The sequence below is a fragment of the Equus asinus genome, chromosome 2 (assembly GCF_041296235.1).
Source record: "Equus asinus isolate D_3611 breed Donkey chromosome 2, EquAss-T2T_v2, whole genome shotgun sequence".
Taxonomy (NCBI): domain Eukaryota; kingdom Metazoa; phylum Chordata; class Mammalia; order Perissodactyla; family Equidae; genus Equus; species Equus asinus.
This window is the reverse complement of record NC_091791.1, coordinates 164,413,227-164,431,840: the sequence shown is the minus strand read 5'-3', so window position 1 is coordinate 164,431,840 and position 18,614 is coordinate 164,413,227. Positions and strand designations below refer to the sequence as shown.

Sequence of the window (18,614 nt, the reverse complement as noted above, 5' to 3'; positions counted from 1 at the left end):
TCAGATAGCAGACCACTGTGGAGGACCAGACTAAAAGTAGGTTTTGGTTTGCATCAGTGGTGATATGGGTGGTAAAGAGATCAGATTCTGGAGATATTTAAGAAGATAGAGCAGGAACGACTTGCTGATATATCAGAAACAGGGTATAAGAAAAAGATGAACCAAGAATCATTCCTAAGTTTTTGGCCTGACATATTCAATGAATGGAGTTGCCATTTACTCAGATGAGACTCTTAAGGGAGGAGCAGTTTCGGCAGGTAATGAAGAGTCTTCTTTTACAGCTGTTAAGTTTGGCAAGATTAGACCTCCAGGTGGACATGTGGAGTATGCAGTTGGATAAATGAGTCTGGAATCAGAGAGAGGAAGTTTAAGCTAGATGTATAAATTTGGAAGTCATTAGCATATAGATGGCTTTAAAACAAATGATCTGGATGATACCATCTGGGGACCGAAATCAGGCTGAGGGGAAGGATCTAGCAAAGGAGTTTGAGAATGACCTCTCAGTGAGGTAGGTGGAAAATCAGGAAGTAGGAGGTTGGAAAGCAAGTGTCAAGGTCACTGCTGACCGTGAAAATTAGTCTCAGTGGAGCAACAAGGATAACACCAGAAAGAATGAGAGATGAGAAAGTAGAGACCGCATGTACAAACAACTCCTTTGAGAAATTTTGCTATATAGGGGAGTGATGGCTGGAGGAAGGATGTGGGGTCAAGGGAAGGGGCTTAAAAATTTTTTTTAATTTTTTTAATGATGGGAGACATCTTGAAATGGAAAGAACCCAACTGGGACTTGGGTATGAAATGAGAGAGGAGACAAAATGGTTTGTACTATTGTCTGGGAGTTCAATGGCACCTTTAATTGATTACTGATAGGGTACTCTGTGACTTGCTTATACTACAGTTACAACTGTGCCATCCAGTAGGGTCCCTTGATAATGAAAGGAAATGAGGCCTCATTGGGAGCTTGGCTTTGACTGAACACCTGCGCATAAGAGGGCAGCAGAGAAAGAGTTCTACAAGGTGGTCCCTGCAGGGTAAGGACACTGTTACATCCTCTGCAAAGATATTAGAGAGAAGGCAGCCTTTCCTCCCCAGAACCTGAGTGCTAAAATCCAGCTTAGAGACCCCAAAGGCTCCAGACTTTGGGACATACTTGGATAATGTGGCCAGGCTTTGAAATCTGGAAGGAAGCTGTTATAATGCTGATTGAGTGTGGAGGAAAGGCCAGTACAGAGGGAGGTTGTAGCAACTATGTTGAACCATTTTTAAAAATAAGAGAATGAAGCTGGACCATTCTTATTATAAATATACTGATTCCCCTGGAGTAATCATCACCATAATCATTCCAAAAGAACCATTGATGCTGAATCCTAAAGTGTGTGGCCAAATTTTACCAAAAGTGCCAAGTAGTGAAGGACCTAATCTATGATGGAGAGAGGAAGACACTCCTGCTGTGATTGGACCTTTAATGTGAATATCACAGCGTGTAATGTGTACACAGTGCTTTACCGCCTACAGAAGATGTTATATTCTTTGTCCTTTTGAGTTTTGATATTTATAGAGACCATTGACTAAGTGTCATTCATATTATTCTCATCTTTATTCTTCAGATGAGAAAAGAGAGGCTTAGAGAAAGATCACCTGACTTTTCCACCATCACACAGCAAATGAATGGCTAAGGCAGGACTCAGATTCAGGACTTTTGTCGCCACATTTTTTAATCCTACCATGACGTGGGTGGGTAATATGTGGAATTCATCACACGTTTAGGCTGATTAGGAAAGGTCCAAGGGGAGTAAAGCTTGGTGGCAAATTGGGGATGAAACAGGGAGGTGAGGAACTGTCTTCTATCATTTTAAAAGGTTTGTCCAAGTACAAGAAAAATCATATTTGTTCTGTGCAACTTTGGAGCGTTCAGACTAGAACAAGGAGTCTGATTCCACTCAATTTGTGAAGAGCTCCACAAAAAGGAAATTGGTGATTTACATTCTTAACGTATTGACGCAAGGGCCAGATGAGTATTTGGCAAAGTTTTGGAGGGAAATCTTTGACCTTACAACCTCTAAAATTCTATTCAAATCAAGTCACTTAGGACTTGTTTGCAAAAGCCTGAATAACAATAGTACACTTCTCCAACACTCTAGTTATATGGAAGGATGGTGGGGTGTTACACTGTACTTTCGTGTTACAATAATCATGTATCCATGCCTGTCCGTTTCTGCTTGACCCACTGCAGGGTGGGAGGTAAGGAGTTGAGGGGCTAAGTTAGGAAGAGTAGGGAGCTGTGACTGATCCCAGACACAAGTGGAAGCAATTCACTGCTTCCTCAGGCAGGGAAGAGCAACCTCTTAGCTCAGCAATTGAGAAATCCTCAGCAGCAGAGCAGGAGGAATTCCTCAGGGGATTGGGGGGTGACAGAGAGGATAGGTGGAGAAAGGGTTACCAGGAACCTTGGGGAAGGAGTGGTTCGTGGGTGGAAGCCTTGCACAGAGGTGCAGTCAGTGGTGAAGGAAGCCATTTGTTCCAGGAGAGCTGTTTAGAGGGAGTATGTTTTGTGTGTGTCACCGACAAGTTACCCTGAGGACCTCAAGGGTGGATTTGGATATCTTGATTGTTTTTCCAAATTGTTCTTTTTTCCTTTTGTCATGTTAAGGAGACACAATCACCAACAACCCTGAACCAGATCAAGCCTCACTAGCAGAGTTATGACAACTAAGACTTTTGTCTTATTTTTTTTTTTTTTGGTTTTCATAATTTTTATTTCTTTGATTACTTGAGGTCAAATATATTGTCATATTTTATTTTTACTTTTTATTGAGATTATGATAGTTTACAACTTTCTGAAATTTCAGTTGTACATTATTGTTTATCAGTCATGTTGTAGGTGCACCACTTCACTCTTTGTGCCCACCCCCTACCCCCCCCCACCCCGCTTTCCCCTGGTAACCACTAATCTATGCTCATTGTCCTCATGTTTAACTTACGCATATGAGTGGAGTCATACAGAGGTTGTCTTTCTCTATCTGGCTTATTTCACTTAACATAATATCCTCCAGGTCCATCCATATTGTTGTGAATGGGATGATTTTATCCTTTTATGGCTGAGTAGTATTCCATTGTATATATACACCATATCTTCTTTATCCAATCATCAGCTGATGGGCACTTAGGTTGCTTCCATGTCTTGGCTATTGTAAATAATGCTGCAATGAACATAGGGGTTTATGGGACTTTTGGAATTGCTGATTTCAAGTTCTTTGGATAGATACCCAGTAATGGGATGGCTGGGTCATATGGTATTTCTATTTTTAATTTTTGAGAAATCTCCATACTGTTTTTCATAGTGGCTGCACCAGTTTGCATTCCCACCAGCAGTGTATGAGGGTTCCTTTTTCTCCACAACCTCTCCAACATTTGTTACTTTTTATTTTCATTATTTTTGCCATTCTAACAGGTGTAAGGTGATATCTTAGTGTAGTTTTGATTTCTTTGCCTTATTTTTAATACTAAGATCTCTCCAGGAAGAGCTTAGGCCTCATTACCATAACCTGCAATGCATGTGGAGGCGTGTTTTCCAACTGAGCCAACACAAGAGAATCCCACCTCTCCTTTTTGAATGTTCATTCTCTGTCCAAAATAAATGTCCATGTTTCCCTTTGTTCGGGGGTGCCATGGCTTTGGAAATGATTCCTCATGGTCTCCTATTTGCTGCAAATACACTTTACTTTGTGAGACAACTACTTTCGGTGTAGAGTCTGATTTCACTCGCCAGGAGTGAACCCACTTTAGTTTCGGTAACATGAGGCCAGTAGTTTATGAGGAAAGTATTTGTGGGGAAGAGGGTTATGGGGCTAGTGATATGCATGAGTGCATTTGCTGAGAAATGGGGTTTGTAGGGGCCTTGCTTTGCTGGGACAGGGGCTCGAGGCTGTTTGGTGCAGTGAGAGAGGCCACAGGGACAGAAGGAATAATCCTTGCTGTGGCCTTAACAATATATACACAGATACATGTGTATTTAAAATTTAAATAAAAATCTTATATGATTACAAAAGCAATACATATCAATGTAGAAGAATTGGACAATAAAAGGTACAAAATAAATGAAAAAAAAGAACCCTTATATCTCCTTGTCCAAGATGAGCACTGTTATGAGTTTGGTGTACTTTCTGTGGATTTGATATATTTTTTAGAAATTATTAATGTCCACTTTGTCCCCAACTATTTACTTCAAAAATCTTCAAACCTGTAAAAGCAAAGAAAGAGTGGTTAGAGGCTGAACCCGTGGCCAAGTGGTTAAGTTCACACGCTCCACTTCAGTGGCCCAGGGTTTTGCCAGTTCGGATCCTGGGCATGGACATGGCACCGCTGGTCAGATCAGGCTGAGGTGGCATGCCACATGCCACAACTAGAGGGACCCACAACTAAAAATATACAACTATGTACCGGGGGCACTTTGGGGAGAAAAAGGAAAAATAAAATCATTTTTTTGAAAAAAGAAAGAGTAGTTAATGAACTAGTATACCTTCTGCCTAATTTGTCATTTGTTAATATTTTGCCATACATACTTCCTTTTTCTCCCTGAGCCATTTGGAAGTAAGCTGTTGCACACATCATGTCAGTCACTTTTAAACATATGAGCATGCATCTCTAAGAATAGGGACATTCACCAATAAAACAACATTACCGTTATCTCAGCTAAGCTGATCAATGTTAATTCAGTGAGGTCTGCATATGTCTTACTTATCAAGATGTCTTACTACAGACTCTAAGTGCTTTCCTTTTTCTTATTTCCCCAGCTGTCATCTTTGAAGGCAGAACTTCAATCATGTCTCTGGCCAGCTAGGCGAGAGTAACCACATACTGGGGAAGGTAAGAGAGACTCTGAGCATGGGAACCTGGAAGCTGTCAGAAGGGCATCTCTCTCTCAAAGCCCCTACTCTTCCTTTCCTCTTGCTCATCTCCGTTGCTCTCCTCCAGGCTGTGGGCTAGACCGTTGCTCTGGGAGATCCCATCCTCCTTCCCCTTTCTCTCCTTCCCTCCTTTGCTCTCTCCTCCACCAAACCTTGCTGTATGCCTGTTCTGTGCTAGCTTCTGCACCAGGGTCTGCTGACCCAAGTGAACCTGGTCTCTGGTCTCAAGAAAGTACAGAAAAGGCAAAATTTCTCCTTGGTGAGAGGCTTCTGTTCTTGGCTCTGTAACCTGCCATTTAGGAGCATCATGCCCATGGGGCTGGCTTCTTCATCTGGTCACCTTACCAGGGTGTCTGGGCTTCACATGGAAAAAGCCTCTGCTCCTTGGATCACTGGTTGTCCTGACAACGACGTGGTGAGAGCACCAGACACAGTTTCATGAAAGAAAAGTGGGCTCCTTTAGCTTAAAGGCTAGCTTAGTTATTCTCCCGTGGGCTGATTCTCTGTTCAGGGAAAATACTGGCTTTGGAGGGGCACCTATGTCTACTTTCTTGACGTAGGCTTTTTTTGTTGATGCACTTGTTGACTGTCCTTTCAAGATTTTTCTTATATGGAAGAATGTAAAAATGGAGGTCTGTGAGCTAATTTTAACATTGTAGAAATCTTCATGAAAACCACAAATTTACTCTAAATAAACCTATAACATACTAACTAAAACTAAGTTTATTGGAATTATATCAATCCACTGTGGAAACTGTGGTCATCTCATTCTCATCAAAAACTCTTCTTGGTAAATTTTTTAAAAATTAATACAAATAGGAAAATTAAATTAATTAAATTGTGGTGATTCATGAGTATAACAGCAAAATTTCCTCAAAACTTGAAATTTTTGGTACCATCTGAGGATTTACTCAGCTAAGATCAGCCTTTGGTAAATAGTAGCCACCATTTGTGAAATCAAACTCCTAATCTACCCAAACTCATAATCTATCAATGGGGGAAGGCGCCAAGAACCGACACACTCCAGCTTTGGGGACGAAAATGCAGGTTTAGGGAAGTATATTGATTTTAGCATCCTCACAACTAAAGTCCAACCAATCAAACTGTGTCCTGCCTCTTTTCTCTTAACTAAATTTGATTTGGGTTATCATTTATTGCAGATAGTTTTGCAGGATATCTTTACTCCTATCTTGGAACAAGGTGGAGTATAAAAGAATACAAACCAACAAGCCTAATAATATACTTTAAGAAGGAGATGGGGGAGCTTGGAGATTAGAAAGGGAAATTCTAAATTTTGGAATTGCTTCCTTGTAGCCAGCACTGCTCAGGGCTATGATGCTGGCTCAGCCCTTAAATCCCAGTCAGGAATGTCTCCCCCCACCCACCCTGCCGGAATGAATCTCAACACTACTCCCATGCCTGCTCACTAAGCAAACATCTCTTCATGGTTTGGTCTCCCACTTAAGTGAGAGAGAGACTGTGTGGGGCAGGGGTATTTCCCACTGCACATAGTGTTCAATGTAGCTCTTGTTTATAGTGTCATTTTGGGACTGGTTTGTATGAGTCAGTCCCGTGAGACTGAAAAACTCCAGATGCACAGACAGAATCAAGTGTGGGCCTGTGAGCTGAGGACGGGATCCAATGTGCTGGGGTAAAGGTGCTGCCTCCACCTCCTGAAGCCCTTCCTGAGCGCATCGTCTGACCTTTCTGGATGACTTTGTTATCTCAGTCTAAGCAAGAGAGATAACTGTAACCTAACAAATGTAGCTTACAGGGACCCAAGGGGGCAGGGAATAATGAAAAGTGTCCTTGCTAACTGAAAGATTACAGCCCACGAGTTTAGCTAGTTTATCTTCTAACTTCAGAGACTTCTTGCCAATTGAATTAAACGTTGTTCCACTATAACTGGTTTGACCACTACCTCAAGTTGAAATACACATAGTAACAATTGTTTGAAGGCCTTTCTCTGTAAAGTTCGCTGTTTCAGGCTTTGTGACCATTCTAAAAGAGTCATGTGACCATTACCTATCAACCATTTTACAAATAGGCATCTTCCACTCCAGCAAACACACACACACGCATTTCTTTCCCAGTGTTCTCTCCTTCTCACTCCTAGTGTCTAGTACCCTTATGACCTCAGGGATTGCCAAGAATTCTGTCCACAATGGAACTTCCAAGAACATGGATTTCCAGTCAGACAACTCTGAGTTCAAATGCTGACTCTGTCATTTACTAGCTGGACGATCTTAGATATTTTACTGAAGGTTCCTAATGCTTTGCTTGCCCATTTATAAAATGGGGCTGCACTATAGCATCAACCACCTCACTGTGTTAAATGACATAATGTAAATAAAGTACTTAATTCTGTGGCACTTATTATAAATGCTGGCTTTTATTTTTTCTCACCTTTCAGAGGCAATCACATTAAATTGATATTGACTACAAGCCCAATTAAATATGTCAACTGTTTCAGGAATAATTTCATTAAAAAAAAAGGCAGGAAAAAATGATAAATGTTAAAGGAATGTCTCTCCAACAGTGGAGTCTTACACACTGTGACCAGCTAGCATGAGAGAAGTTCTTAAGAGTGTATTGGAAAGAAACTTCAAGAATCACATGTCATTAGGTGACTTTTATCCTGTGTTTACCAATAAGCTTGGCCCTGTCTGCAGCCACAGAGACCCGAAGGTGGTCTGAAGGAACATTTGTACTCCAAGGCAAATGAGCAATGCCCCTTCTCGCTCCTGCTTCCTCACTCCCAGGGCCAGGCTGACTCCTCTTCTCCTCATTCCCTCCAGAATCACTGCTGGGGGAGGGAATGATGAATGCAGGGCACAGTGCTTCCCCCTTCCTAGGGTCTCCAGCACTGATTCCCTCCACACACGCACACCCCTCTCCTGCCTCCTCCTCAGCCCTTAGAGCGTTCCATTCCCATTCTGCTCATGACAGTATCTGGCCGCCGCCCAGCATCAGACCTGAAATGGCTCAGCCAAAGGACCAGTGTCTAGAGTGAAGCTTGCCAGGACTCAGGGCTGAAATAATGACAGTTGACCACGTCCCTCTCTAGGTTCAGTATTCCAGGAAACTCTGCTGTTTTGCACATCCTTTCCCAGAACTGGGCAGTCAACAGAGGAACACAGATGTGGGTCAGAGTGTGGTTTTTACTACTGGGTGCCAAAACCCAAAAACAAAACAACAAAACTGACTGACTTGCTTATCTGTCTCTTCCTTCCTCACAAAGCCTTCAGAATTCCTTTTAAAATTGCCTTCTCCTTTAAGGTCATTTTTAAAAAACCTTTTTCTTATGGGAAATTTCAAACTTGCCCTAAGTAAAGAGAAGAGTATAATGAATCCCCATGTGGCCACCGCATGCTACTTCAACAATCAACATTTTGCCCATCTTGTTTCATCTCTCCTCACTGTTTACTATTCTTACTTGTGTGTTCATTTATTCCTAGAATATTTTTAAAGCTAATTCTGAGTTTATTTTTAATGACTTCTCCCTCTCTCCCCAGTTAAAGCTGGGAGTTGGGCAGAGGAGACCCAGCTTGGTGAGTTCAGCCCCTCACTCACCCTCCCTTGCATTCCATCACTGCCTCACAGTTGAAATCAGTGGCAAATACAATTTCATAATTTGGTATTTATTCTTCTAATAAATAATCTTGACTTCCTTCTTTATGCCACACACTGTGCTAGGCACAGAGGATAAGAAAAGAGCTAGGAGAAGAAACTTTCAATTCAATGGGAAAGAAAAGAAGCAGAAAAACAATATTGTTGGTTTGGCCTGATAATGTATACAGGTGCCACAAGAGTGTTAATTTATTGTACAGGCCTCCTTAATTTGGTTTTATATGTCTAGAGCCATATATTATTGACAAGCCCACAAAATTAACTTCTACCTGGAAGTTTCCTTAAGGAACCTCAGGTTGGGCTTTTAAAAGCCTCTTTAATTTGCTATCTTGAGTTTAGAAAAACCAAGCCAAAGAAACTCTTTCCACAGATTTCACCTAAGTACCTACAGATTTGGGTGAATTGCTTTCTTCCCAAGCACCCCATAATTTCCTAAATTTCCTGGCCTGCCAGGAGGTGATGTTTCCCACCTCCTGCAAAGCTTGGACCCTGTAAGCCAGGTCCTAGGCAAGTGTCCTGAGAATACATGCAGGCATTAGTCCATCATACGGGATTAAAGGAGCATCATTCTCAAAAATGACATTCTGTGCCAAGCTTTGGTTAGATAAACATTTTTTCCATTATATCCTGGTAAAAAGGGAGACAAACTCTTACTGAACCTAAGCAAGTAATATACTGCCATGAAAAGTAAGGGGGCTTGGTAAGAATTTCTGAATTCTTGACTGAGTGTGTGGGTCAGTGAGAATCAGATATCACCTATAAAGGTTTATTTCAGTTTAAAAAAGCAGAATCTGGGGCCAGCTCCATGGCCGAGTGGTGAAGTTCATGCGCTCCGCTGCAGCGGCCCAGGGTTTGGTTCCTGGGCGCAGACATGGCACCACTCATCAGGCCACGTTGAGGCGGCGTCCCACATCCCACAACTAGAGGGACCTGCAGCTAAGATATATAACTGTGTACAGGGGGGGTTTGGGGAGACAAAGCAGAAAAAAAAAAAAAGATTGGCGACAGTTGTTAGCCCAGGTGCCAATCTTTAAAATAAATAAATAAATAAATAAAATAAATTAAAAAAGCAGAATCTAGTAATTTGTTATGGATTATAGCAACTTTAAGAAGAAATAAAAAGCCTTCTTTAAATATTCAGAATTGGGCATTCAAACAACATCAACACTAAGATAGAACATTAAAACAATATTCCAAATAAATAACCACAGAATTCCCTTGCCAGTTCATTTGTCCTACACAACTAATTCTTGTTCTGGTGGATCTTGAGTTAACAGTCCAATGAAGCTGTCTGTTTTTTGACTAAAAAGAGTTGTGTAAATCTTGACTCCGTCCTCCTGTTTGGTACGAAAGTTGCCTAAGTGATGGAAAGTGTCAATAGCTGGAAGTTTCTGGTACAGTCTGTTTTACGAGGTTCTGAGACTGTCCTTCTTTATTGAAGACACAAATTCTGGCCTATAATTTAAGGCAGAGCCTTCAGGCAAGCATTAGAGTAAACTAAAAACTCTCATCCAGCCTCATGACTCACATACCTAATCATACGTTGATGTCTCCCAAATTTAGATCTCCAGCTCAGACTCTTCTGAACTCTAAACGCCTATTCACTATATTCAGCTGCCATTTGACATCTCTACTTGTCATTTTCATGGACATGTTGAACTTAACATCAACACAGGGTTGGATGGGGTGGGAGAACACCTCAAGGATATGTACCAAAATGTAAATAACAGTCTCAATGAGGGTCTTGTATGTGTTTCTCTATACCATTATGCAAAACTTCTGTAATGAGAATTAACACTTTTAACAAAGGTCTTTATTTTGAAATATTTATTGGTGTATAGGAATTCACAAAGACAATACACTGAGGGCCCACACCATGTACCCTTCACCTGGTTTTCCCCAGTGGTTACATTGTACTTAATTATAGTACATTGACATTAGTAGAGTGCTGTGTGTGTGTGTGTCTATGTAGTTCTGTGTCATTTTATTTCTAGTAGATTCATGTAACCACCACTGCAATCAAGATACAGAACTATTTCATCACCACAAAGATCCCCGCTGTGGTTTCTGTTTACAGTCAGACTTGTATCCCTATCGCCATCATCCTAACCACTGGCAACTGCTATTATGTTTTCCACGTTATATAAATGTTATGTAAATAGAGTCATACAGGACATGACCATTTAACATGATTTCCTTCTGTGACACCAAGCAGTTAGCCATTACTTGAAGTGTTTTAAGTACATATGTCAGAATACATAATTATTTTTAAACAGTTCTCCCCAAAACTTTTACTTTTTGTGATTTATCTTTTTCGTATCTATTTAGTTTACCTGTTTCCAACAATTATTTAGATTGTCTATAAAAACTTCATGAGACATCAGACCAAATCAGCTATTTTAAGTTATTATTTTTACCAACAAATTTTCTAACAGAGATAATAAGAGTTTATTTGACTTATAAAGGCTGTATGTTTACATCATATCCAATGTTGATATCTCTGAGGACATGTCTGTTTCAATTAAACCAACAAACTTAAACAAGTTTTATTTACTAGCGATCACTTTACATCATGCTTATTTAACATAGTACTGGAGGTCCTGGCCAGAGCAATCAGGCAAGAAAAAGGAATAAAAGGAATCCAAACAGGGAGGGAAGAAGTGAAACTCTTGCTGTTTGCAGACGACATGATCTTATATGTAGAAAACCCCAAAGAATCCATTGGAAAACTCTTAGAAGTAATCAACAACTACAGCAAAGTTGCAGGGTACAAAATCAATTTGCATAAATCAGTAGCATTTCTATATTCTAATAACGAACTAACAGAAAAAGAACTCAAGAACACAATACCATTCACGATCGCAACAAAAAGAATAAAATACCTCAGGGTAAATTTAGATAAGGAAGTGAAGGACCTACATAATGAAAGTTACAAGGCCTTTCTGAGAGAATTGGATGATGACATAAGGAGATGGAAAGACATTCCATGTACATGGATTGGAAGAATAAACATAGTTAAAATGTCCGTTCTACCTAAAGCAATCTACAGATTCAACGCCATCCCAATCAGAATCCCAATGACATTCTTTACAGAATTAGAACAAAGAATCCTAAAATTCATATGGGGCAACAAAAGACCCCGAATTTCTAAAGCAATCCTGAGAAAAAAGAACAAAATGGGAGGCATCACAATCCCTGACTTCAAAACATATTACAAAGCTACAGTAATCAAAACAGCATGGTACTGGTACAAAAACAGGTGCACAGATCAATGGAACAGAATTGAAAGCCCAGAAATAAAACCACACATCTATGGACAGCTTATCTTTGACAAAGGAGCTGAGGGCATACAATGGAGAAAAGGAAGTCTTTTCAACAAATGGTGCTGGGAAAACTGGAAAGCCACATGTAAAAGAATGAAAATTGACGATTCTTTTTCACCATTCACCAAAATAAACTCAAAATGGATCAAAGACCTAAAGGTGAGACCTGAAACCATAAGGCTTCTGGAAGAAAACGTAGGCAGTACACTCTTTGACATCAGTATTAAAAGGATCTTTTCGGACACCATGTCTTCTCAGAGAAGGGAAACAATAGAAAGAATAAACAAATGGGACTTCGTCAGACTAAAGAGCCTCTACAAGGCAAATGAAAACAGTATTGAAACAAAAAAACAGCCCACTAACCGGGAAAAAATATTTGCAAGTCATATATCTGACAAAGGCTTAATATCCATAATATATAAAGAACTCTCACAACTCAACAACAAAAAATCAAACAACCCAATCAAAAAATGGGCTGGAAACATGAACAGACATTTCTCCAAAGAAGACATACGGATGGCCAATAGGCACATGAAAAGATGCTCATCATCACTGATCATCACGGAAATGTAAATCAAAACTACACTAAGATATCACCTTACACCCATTAGAATGACAAAAATGTCTAAAACTAATAGTAACAAATGTTGGAGAGGTTGTGGAGAAAAAGGAACCCTCATACAGTGCTGGTGGGAATGCAAACTGGTGCAGCCACTATGGAAAACAGTATGGAGATTCCTCAAAAAATTAAAAATAGAACTACCATATGATCCAGCCATCCCGCTACTGGTTATCTATCCAAAGAGCTTGAAGTCAGCAATCCCAAAAGTCCTGTGTACCCCAATGTTCATTGCAGCATTATTTACAATAGCCAAGACATGGAAGCAACCTAAGTGCCCAACAACAGATGAATGGATAAAGAAGATGTGGTACATTTATACAATGGAATACTACTCAGCTGCAAAACAGAACAAAATCATTCCAATTGCAATAACATGGATGGACCTTGAGGGAATTATGTTAAGTGAAATAAGCCAGCTAGAGAAGAATAATCTGTGTATGACTCCACTCATATGAGGAATTCAAAAATGTGGACTAAGAGAACAGTTTAGTGGATACCAGGGGAAAGGTGGGGTGGGGGGTGGACACAAAGGGTGAAGTGGTGCACCTACAACATGACTGACAAACATTAATGTACAACTGAAATTTCACAAGCTTGTAACCTATCATTAACTCAATAAAAAAAAAAAGAACCACATGATCGTCTCAATAGATGCAGAGAAAGCATTTGATAAGATCCAATGGCCATTTATGATAAAAAAAAAAATCTCTTAACAAAATGAGGATAGAAGGAAATTACCTCAACATAATAAAGGCCGTATATGACAAACCCACAGCCAACATCATATTCAATGGGGAAAAACTGAACACCTTCCCTCTGAGAACAGGAACAAGTCAAGGGTACCCACTATCACCATTCTTATTTAATATTGTGCTGGAGGTTTTGGCCAAAGAAATTAGGCAATAGAAAGAATAAAAAATGAATGCAAATAGGAAATGAAGAAGTGAAATTCTTGCTGTTTGCTGACAATATGGTCTTATATGTAGAAAACCCTAAAGAATCAATTGGAAAACCATCAGAAATAATCAACAACCACAGTAAAGTTGCAGGTACAAAATCAACTTGCAAAACTCAGTTGTATTTCTATACTCTAATAAGGAACCAACAGGAAGAGAACTCACGAATACAATTCCATTTACAATCACAACAAAAAGAACAAAATATCTGGAATAAATGTAACCAAGGAGGTGAAGGACTTATACAATGAAAACTATAAGACATCATTGGAAGAAATCAATGACGACATAAAGAAATGGAAGGATGTTAAATGCACATGGATCAGAAGAATAAAGATAATTAAAATGTCCATACTACCAAAGCAATCTACAGATTTAATGCAATCCCAATCAGAATCCCAATGACACTATTCACAGAAATAGGGCAAAGAATTCTAAAATTCGTATAGGGCAACTAAAGACCCAGAATAGCTAAAGAAATCCTGAGAAAAAAGAACAAAGCTGTAGGCATCGCAATCCCAGACTTCAAAATGTACTACAAAACCATAGTAATCAAAACAGCATGGTGCTGGTAGAAAAACATACACACAGATCAATGGAACAGAATTGAAAGTCCAGAAATAAACCACACACTACAGACAGCTAATCTTCCACAAAGGTGCTAAGAACATACAATGGAGAAAAGATAGTCTCTTCAATAAGTGGTGTTGGGAAAATTGGACAGCCACATGCAGAAGAATGAAAGCACACCATTATCTCACACCATGCACAAAAATAAACTCAAAACAGATCAAAGACTTGAAGGTAAGACTTGAAACCATAAAACTTCTGGAAGAAAATATAGGTAGCACATTCTTTGGCATCACTCTTAAAAGGATCTTTTCAAATACAATGTCTTCTCAGACAAGGGAAACAAAGGAAAAAATAAACAAGTGGAACTTCATCAGACTAAATACCTTCAGCAAGGCAAAGGAAACTAGAATCAAAACAAAAAGAACCCACCAAGTGGGAAAAAATATTTGCAAATCATATATCCGACAAGGTGACAATCTCCATAATATATAAGGAACTCACAGAACTGAACAACAAAAAAAACCCAGCTTGATCAAAAAATGGGCAGAGGATATGAACACACATTTTTCAAAAGAAGATCTAAAGATGGCCAATAGGCACATGGAAACATGTTCAACATCAGTAATCCTCAGGGAAATGTAAATCAAAACTATACTAAGATATCACCTTACACCTGATAAGATGGCTATAATCACTAAAACAAACAAACAAACAAAAGGTTGGGGACGTTGTGGAGAAAAGGGGACCCTCATTCACTGCTGGCAGGAATACAATCTGGTGCAGCCACTATGGAAAAGAATATGGAAATTAAAAATAGAAATACCACATGACCTAAGTTTCCCACTACTGGGTATCTATCCAAAGAACTTGAAATCAATAATCCAAAGAGACTTATGAACCCCTATGTTCATTGTAGCACCATTCACAATAGCAAAAACATGGAAGCAACCCAAGTACCCACTGACCAATGACTGAATAAAGAAGTTGTGGCACATATATATATAGAATGGAATACTACTCAGCCATAAAAAAGACAAAATCGTCCTATTCACAACAACATGGATGGACCTGGAGGGTATTATGTTAAGCGAAATATGTCAGACTGAGAGAGAAACACATCATATGATTTCACTCATATGTGGAAGATAAAAAAACACATGGACAAAGAAAACAGTTCAATGGTTACCAGGGGAATGGGCCTGGGGGAGGGAACAGGGGGTGAAGGGGAGCACTCATATGGTGATAGATAGGTAAATATGTACAACTGAAATTTTACAATGATGTAAACTATTATGAACTCAACAGCAACAAAAGTGCAGGGCCTGAGGAGGCAGGCCCAGGAGTACACTCAGAAAGGGACTAAGACCTTCCTACTACCACCCTTCTTAGTACCATACCTGCCTGCTCAGAACACTCAAAACGTAATTAAGACTAACTAACCTGAGGGGAAGGAATAAATCCAATTTCCTTCTGGACTGACACCCTCTAGCTCGTCCCTCAGACAAATACTAAGGGCTAAATTTTTTGATTGACAAAGAGAGCGATAGGAACACTCCTAGTGGTGGTCTACATGTCAGTTCAATTGGACCCTTCTTTCCGGGATCCCCAGACACACACAGAGCCCTGTCATATGGAATTGCCAGGGGTAATTCAAGCCTGGACAAGACAAGCTACCCCACAAAAAAGCAGATTCCATTCACACTCTGGTTTTCAGCACTGGAGCAGAACCAACTGCACAGATTTCTCACAGCAGCTTGTTAAAAATGGATTCTGGAGCCCACCCCTCCGGATTCATAATTCTGGAGAAAGACTCCAGAATCTGTATTTTTTACAAAAGTGCCTCAGTTAATTCTGATTCAAAAACTAGGTTTAGGAATTTCTGGTCTAGAGGTAAGGAGAGCTCAACTTGGACTTGAGTCCCAATTTTGTCTTTTTAGGCAAATAACTCATGCTTCAAATACTTTCCTCAGCTATAAACAAAGGGAATGTAATCAATACCGCCTATCTTAGAGGTTCAATTTGAAAATGAATTAAAAACTTGCTAACAAGCTCCGATGATCCATGACTCCATAAATCATTGGTTCAGGCCCCCAGCACTTGAAGCTGCTCCCATTTTCCCCCTTGTCTCTATTCTTCTCCCTGCCGTCTCCCATCTTCTCTTCTCTTCACCAAGGGTCTTTGCCTTTCAGAGACCTAAGGACATACACTCATCCAGAACCCATACATCCCAAGAATCTATCTAGAATTTTTCTCACAATTCCAGTCCAATTCTCTCACACCCATGAACACAGCTAACCAAGCCTCCAGAGGAAATTCTTTCCTTCAAAAGCAGAGCCTTTGAAACCAAATCAGTCCACAATACACCAGGCTTCCCTCAGAAGTAGCTGAGTAAGGGACAGGGGCAGGAAAAACAGAGCCGGGACCACAGGACGATGGAGAAGAGAAATCACCAAATGGTAAGAAGTAAATCAAACAGCATCCCCAAGAGGTGCAAAGGAAATGAAGGAAGTGTGAAGCCATAGTCACCTAGCATTTCTAGCCACAGCCATAGGACTTCTTCATTGGCCATTAGTGCCCTGAGGACAACCTGGGGCCCTGAGCATCCAAAAGCCATTGCGATGCCTAACACTAGAGACTTGGAGTGGCATTTCCGGGACCAAAGCAGAGAAAAAGGTTTTCAAAGGTAAGAGGGGAGTCGGGCAAGTGGGCAGGGTCTGGTGCCGGGGTCATGGAATAAGGGTTTCCTTCTCTCCTTGGAGACTCTGTCCCCAACTCAATTGGACCTCCAATTTGGCGGGAAGGGAGGTGTTGGCAAGGGACCTGAGCAATCTCTCCTCTGAAGGAGGAACTCTAGATTTGGGCCCCAAAACTACCTCGTGGCTTTACCTGGTCTCTAGAATGGGAATCTGTGAAGAGCACGTGCAGTGGGAAGATTTTCGCCCTATATTGGGGGATGGGGGTATGCCCCCCTCTAGACTTACACCCCCAACTCACACAAAAACACACTGGCTTCTTTTCGGAGTACACTACACTCTACCAACCTGTCCCCTTCGTGCTCCACTGGCGCCACCCTGGCTCCATTCCCGCGTTCGTCCCTGCCTGCGCCGGCTGCCCCACTGCTCTGAGCCTTGACCCTGACCCCGGGTTCATTGCTAGGCCTCTCAGCAGCTCCAGGGCGCCCTCTCCCTTTCCCGGCTCCCTCAGGGCCCACAGCCGGGTTTCCAGGTATTGGTGACAGCCATTTCCCCTCCCCAGGGGCCGCCAGGGTTCCCCCGGCCTGGTGCCCGCCTCACTGGGTTTCCATGGAACCGCCGACGTTCTCTAGACAAGCCCGCCCTTCGCTGCCGCGATCTGCTCCGCTGAGCTGAGCTGCCGCCGCCTGTCAGGGCCGCACGCTTAGCGCGCTGTCCCCTCGGCGCTGGCTTATCCCCAGCCCGGAGGCCCCCAGCCAATGGCAGCCGAGCACGCAGGCCAGTCCTATCTCCAAGGTGACACACACTGTTTCAATCGCCCCAGGCTTGGCTGCAAACCTAAACCGAGTTCTTCCCGGGCCTGGATCCTTTCTCGCGCCCCCTCCTGCCCCCAAGGGGGCATCAAGTATTTCATATCTGCACCCATTCCAGTCCTCAGGCCAGGGTTTCCGGTAGGGAAGCCTATGACAGAAGAGGGCTAAGAAGCCAGGAGGAGACCCCCCCCCCCGAACCATCTGTCTCCAACCCCGTTCCCGTGAAAGATTTGAAAGTAGAAAATTTGAAACCTTATATCGTGCAACCCTAGAATAAAACTGAGCCTGTGTCTGAGCTGCTTCCTAAAGAAAGGAAACAGGGTCGACCCAGCAAGCAACACTGCTGACCTGGAGGTTACAGGATTTGGGAGAACATATCGGGGTTTAAATCCAGACCCAGATGGCGAGAAAAGCAAAGTTCTACAGGCAAGAGTTCTTGGATCCTGGAAACTGACAGAGAACGGATGGGGATGGAGTGGGGATGACACCGAAAGAGGCAGACAATCCCTTGATATACACAATACTGGATCAAAGCAATTCGGAAAACCGGAGAAGGACTCCTCCCCAGAGGGAAATTCCTGAAACAGAACTACACAATATAAGGTCTTTGTAAGAATTCAATTATCTCCTCTCTCCACTTTTGCAAGTTTAACCAGCCTCACATGAAATCGCTACTCACTGGCCCGTGCTTAGCTATTGGAATCCTCTACCTGTCTCCACTCTCCTGAAACCTCATCTTTGCTGTTTGCCATTTCACCCACCACCATGGCCCAGGTCACTCTTTCCCAACCCTGTTTCTATCTCAGTCATGGGAGAAATATTTATTGAGCATCAACTGTGTCCCTGCAATGTTCTAGTGCTAGGGACAGAGGAGTAACGACAATATATGTAAAGGAAAGAATAATATACGTAAAGAACTGAGCCCAGTGCCAAATGAACACTTTATTTTGACATCATTATTGTTATTATTGACATTATTATTATTACTATCCTTATTCATCTGCTAATTTTAGCAAAAGTAACAACAGGGTGATCTAAAAATAAATCTTAGTGATCTTAGTAATGAGGCTACGAACAATTGAAACAATGAAAGCATGC

The 18,614-nt window shown here is 41.3% G+C and overlaps 1 protein-coding gene across 1 annotated transcript in view; it reads right to left on the bottom strand.

Moving 5' to 3' along the window:
- LOC106833283 (purine nucleoside phosphorylase) overlaps positions 1 to 17,452 on the bottom strand; it is a 40,463-nt gene extending 23,011 nt beyond the window's left edge. The window contains exon 1 of the mRNA XM_044765245.2: positions 17,305 to 17,452. The gene's annotated coding sequence lies outside the window, so the exon portion shown is untranslated. The remainder of the gene's footprint in view (positions 1 to 17,304) is intronic.
- Between the last annotated feature and the right edge of the window lie 1,162 nt (positions 17,453 to 18,614).